Raw genomic sequence first — 5,598 nt, 5'->3', positions numbered from 1 at the left:
CAATTAATTACCGAACATTTCATCCTTTTGTGTTAGCAGGAGGTAAAGCCATTTCGTCTAGCCATAAGTAATTGGGCCTTTACAAATTTATGAGCCCAAATACGAAAATTTAATTCGGCCAGACTAGAGTATTGGGCTGTAGGGATTTAAAGCCCAGAACATAATCTAGATCTTTTCATCCTGTGTTTTGTAAGAACCAAGACAGCGGCATAAATGGTAAACATAGGTTGTGCAAAATAGGAAAATTCATAAAAATCTTAAATTAAAAATAAAATAAAACAAAATGGACCCACTGTCTAGGCATCTTGGTGTTCTTAATCAATTCCATGTGATGAGAATAATACTATGGAGAGTAAAACATTTGTTCTTAAAGCAGTTTTTATTGTAGTGTTGAATTCTGAGAAGTCATCAAGAACTTGAACCTTTTAAACTACGCGAGCTATTGTCTACAAGTAAAGCCCATATAAGAGACCATCCAAGCAACTGGAAGGGTACCTCTAAGATTTTGATATTCATTTGGACATTTCGAAGGCACATTTGGAGTCCAATTGAAAAGCATCAAGGCCTAAAGGCGAATTAGTTTCTCTTAATTTCTCACTCTTTGTAACTTCAAATGCTTCATTCCATCTAAAATCACGTTGTGGAAGCACAATCGTGACTTTTTGCTCGGAAACGCTGAAACAAATAGGCACTTAGGGATCCTAAGTCCTAAAAACCATGTTATCAACAAATTGGATTGAATACCTTTAGTCAATCAAATAAAATAATAACATCAAGATACTGGGAGATGACAAACTAAAGTCACTTTTGTATATTCTCCTTAACTGCCTGTCAACACTTTCAATTTAATACCTTAAAGTCAACCCTTCGAAGTGATAACATAAACATAGTGTTGGGCGAGTTTGTGTGTATGTGAGCACTGCACACATATTTTAAGAGAGAAACAAGGAGAGAGACATTCACACATACAAGCTTAAGATGCAGACCAGACTTGCTCCTGTAAATACAGTTAAAGCATCATCAGTCTTAGTCCCCCATCAGCTGGAAATAACCTACACCATCTTTGCCTGATTCCCCTTGCACTAGATTTTGGCATAAACACAACAATCTTCTTCCTCTGATAGGTTATTAAAACTTTATTAATGAGTAGTGTGGGCTGCACGTGCAAGGCACGTGCTTGCCAATACATTGAGTATTCGGAAATATATCCTGAACTTTAAAATTTAAAGTTAACACGTTATTTTGGTGTTAAATTTTTAATTTCCATCCCATTGTCCATATTAGTGTAAAAATTTAAAAGTGTAATAGGCAACTAACCAGTCCAAAATAGCATTATGATCTATTTGTATTAGCAATATATGTAGTAAAAACAAGTCCTTAAAATCCCATAATAATCTATGTTGTAAACCCAAAGACCCCATAAAAGAAGAAGAAAACAGGATTCTAGCTAATCATTGATGAAATTTAAAATACCTAGAAAAAGTATCACTACCAAATATAGTTAGACACATCCACTACCAAAGTATCAAGCACTATGTCTACCTTGTAATCATAGCCGATGGTTCTTTACAAAATCAAACAAAGCATGTTTTCTAGCTAAATTCAATCAATATAGAAACTAAGCTTTCAGATATAGCTCTACGCTACAAGGTGATAGTATGTAATACACATTCAAATTCTAATGAGTTTGTTTACATCTAGCACAACACTAAGATATTCTATCATTGTGAACCACTTGATTTTATTGCACTTCATCTTCCACTCTTGTAGAAAACCAAACCTTAGTATCAAGCCAAGGAAGGGTGCTTCCACATCTACTGTGAGAGGAATCTCCTTGATCCTGCACAAACTCTTTGATATGCTTCTTACATCAACCTATTTGCTACCTGTTCCAGCTCCTAGATTGGTTTAACCAAAGCAACAGCCTGGAAAGGAGGAAAGAATTAGAGAGTTGAAACTTAAAAGGTTAAGAGTAACAACATTTTTGATTAATTCAAAAGTCGAGCAAACACTTGACACGCATTCAAAAATTGATAAAATAAGAAATAACACATATCCTTTAGTTAACAACCTAAAAATTGTGATGACAATGCTATTTTACCTTTAAACTGACAAAAGTGACATATCCTTTGGTGCGACTCACAGAAAACCGCTAACTCATATAACCAAAAAAAAAAAAAAATTTGAGACAATGGAGAGTAAAAGTATAAACAACAAGAATATACAACTACAAACAAAGATATAAAGATAAACAATCAAACAATGATCATATTGCTTGACCACAATTAAGGGTAGAGGTTTCTCATCAATCAAAATAAGGGTATTATCCAAAGTTTTAGCAAAAGAAGTGTGGCAAATTTAGGTTTCATTGAATTTGGAGGTTTGTTGAGTTTTAAATACAAGGGAAAAAAATCAAAGAAAAATTAGAACCCTTTTGTGCTTGGCGTTGAGCTCTTTGGCAATGTTGGTCTTCAATTCCTTAAAACATCTGACTTCTCAATAACAATCCTTAAAAAGAAAAGAATAAAAACAACAAAATTTGAAGGATTTAAAAAATTCAAATATTTATATATATATATAAAATAAAAATGAAAAAAAGCTGTTTTTCTATAGCATAATTATTACAGATTAAATTTTTTTATGATATAATTGACAAGTATAAGGTTAAAATGCTTGTAACATTATCATTTTATCTCAATGATAAGCCTTTTCAATCCAAGTACTCATTTAAAACCCCAAATTATCACAAAGATATTAAGTAGGGGTGTCAATGTTTGACCCAACCCGTGAACACGACACGAACCCAACACGGATTTTTTCGGGTTAGGGTTGGGCCTTAATGGGTTTGGGTCATAAACGGGTCAACCCGAAAGCAACACGATAAGAAACGTGTCATAAGCGGGTCAACCCGTGTAACCCGCAATAGACACGTTTGACACGCTAATTTATTTGTGTCAACCCGAAATGACCCATTTAACACAATCCGTTTAACTCGTATAACAAATAAATATTTATTTTATTTTAGATTTGTCAAATACCTTTTATATCCAACATATATTTTAAATTTAAAAAGCAAAGTGAGTAATTACAAAAATTTACAAGGGATATAATTACAAATTTACAAAAATACCTTTTTTTTTTCGGCATAGAAATTGCACAAATAAAATTGGATGAGCTTGCGGAAGATTTTATGAATTTTGACATCAACAAAGAATTTATGGATGATAATCGTGGTCATAGTCAGGATTAGTCTACTGTTTGCTCAAATTCTTTCAATATTGATACTTAGCATCTGGCGAGTTCTAAGGATATTATATTTTTGTTGAACTATATTATTTTATTTTTGTTAAACTTTGTTATTTTGAATTTGGGTTGAAGTGTATGCACTTCTTTTGGAGTGTAAATAACTTATTTCTAGATGAATGTTATATTTTTGTTGAACTATATTATTTTGAATGTGGATTGAAAACTTGAGGTGTGTGCACTGCTTTTTGGGATGTAAAAAAAAAAAATTCTAGATGGATGTTATATTTAATATTATGCAGGTTGAAATGGGTTGTGTTATATTCGTGTCAACCCAACACGACTCGTTTATTAAGCGTGTCAAATGAGTTAGGTCAGGTTAACCCGCCTTATTAACAGATCGGGTTAGGGTTGAAAGATCATGACACGATTATTAAATGGGTCGGGTTAGGGTTGAGTCATTTAGTCGAATACCCCTACCTCGACACGACACGAACCCGACACGCTAACCCGAATTGACACCCCTAATATTAAGTATCTAACTAACGCCTCTCACAACAAAATCCCTATACATAACTATTCAATTACAAATTCACTACCGCATTAGTGTAAACTGCAAAAATAATTTCAAATAACTATTCAAATGTGCTACACTCACTTAGATATCAAAATAAATTAACAAATTAAAGACAACACACGCTGCTCCTAAGGTTTTATTTATATTTTAAAAAATTTGAAGAAATTGCTCAATACCTTGTTCTTGATCAATTACCACATAACATATATATATATATATATATATATATATAAAAGTTGGGAAGAGGAACACCTTACGAGTTACGACAACCTTTTTTCCAAAACAAACTAAAAATTACAGCATCACATCCATCCAAATCATTGAACACTAAAAAATATTTCTAACCAAAAAAACCTCAAAATAATTTCATAAATTTTTCACAAAATAATTTCTCAAATAAACCAAAGAGACAATAATTCATCCATTGGTTGAATCAAGATGATTGTTCAATTACACAAAGTCATGCCTACTCATATCAAATAAAATCTAAACAATTAGATATACACAAGAAAAACCAAGCCTCTTCATATATTAAAAGTTTTAAGCATTTAAACTTGAAATCAAAGCAAACACGAAAAATACAACTCACCCTTGCTCTGCTGCAGCCTTGGAATCACAAACCTCTGCTTGATGACTGCCAGTGTGAACAAAAACAAAGACCTATAAATCTAAAATCCTCAAAAGCCTATAACATTCAACAAAACCATGAAAATATAAAGAATAAGTCACGAATATTTTTTTACCTTGTGCCATCTCAAGGACCTCAATGGACTGTTAGCCAAAACCACAACTCACCGAGGCTTGGGGTAAACCACAGGGCCCCTTCAGATTAGAGATAGAGCCTCTAATCTCTTTACCTCCAACAACCAAAAAGGCATTCTACTGAAGATTACAGATTACAATGATTCATCCATGAAAAACCAATCCTACTCCGTAGAAAGAACGACAGCAAATAAGGACAACTACAAATAGCAAGCACAACACAAATTCAACCTAAGTAAATATCCAAACTTTCATTCATATAATCTAAATATAACACTAAATATTCTGACCCATCCGAGTAAAAAACCAAACTTTCACACAAACATGCGTACAAAAATTCAAATCTCAGTATTTTGGGAGAATTGAGCTCCGAATTTTCGATTCTGAAAGGGAACACCAAAAATCCTCAATTTCCTTCCATTTGTCCCTAATTTTCACAGCAACCATGATTTCGTAGTACCAGAAACCAAAAATAAGTAAACAAAACAGAGTTTCAAACCTGCAACCGTCTATCTCTTCTCTTGCACATCCACCAACCAACAGAGATCACAAACAGCGTTTGAGGCTTTGAGCTCCATTTTTTTTTCTGGCTCTTCCCAAATGTTCTTGGGTTCCAAATTTTTTGTTGATCTGGATTAGTAGAGAGAGATCGGTGCTGAGGCTGGGTTGTGAAGGAGTTGAAATCACAGTACAGATTGGTGGTTTGGAAGAAAAAGAGAGAAGAAAAAAAATTGTGTAGAGAGAAGAAGAAGATAAGTCATAAGAGGCAGTAAATGGTGAGTAAGTGAGTTGTTTGAGTTTATATTTAAATGAATTGTTGTTCGCACCGTTTTGGCTTCACAAGAAGACAAAACTTGACTAAACTGAAAAAAAACCTTGTAGATTCACTCTTTTTATACAGTTTTAGTAGAAAAAAATTGCTAGTACACTGGGAGTATACAAACACCTAAGGCTGACAGCCTGACATCCGCTCAAGAAGTTTGTCTCCGTGGGCGTGTGAAGCCGACATCTGCAAG

At 33.5% G+C, this 5,598-nt stretch overlaps 1 long non-coding RNA gene across 2 annotated transcripts; it reads right to left on the bottom strand.

Moving 5' to 3' along the window:
- Positions 1-1,487: 1,487 nt before the first annotated feature.
- LOC126689299 (uncharacterized) lies at positions 1,488-5,361 on the bottom strand. Of its 2 annotated transcripts, XR_007644499.1 has the most exons (4): positions 5,082-5,361; positions 4,564-4,782; positions 4,410-4,454; positions 1,488-1,925 (listed from the first exon to the last, which is right to left on the bottom strand). It is a non-coding gene; the product is annotated as an uncharacterized LOC126689299 (long non-coding RNA). The 2 variants fall into 2 exon arrangements; XR_007644498.1 differs by having other exon boundaries at positions 4,564-5,360.
- Between the last annotated feature and the right edge of the window lie 237 nt (positions 5,362-5,598).

Source organism: Quercus robur, chromosome 6, assembly GCF_932294415.1.
Source record: "Quercus robur chromosome 6, dhQueRobu3.1, whole genome shotgun sequence".
NCBI classification, from domain to species: domain Eukaryota; kingdom Viridiplantae; phylum Streptophyta; class Magnoliopsida; order Fagales; family Fagaceae; genus Quercus; species Quercus robur.
The sequence above is the reverse complement of the archived record's forward strand: the minus strand, read 5'-3'. Positions and strand labels throughout refer to the sequence as shown.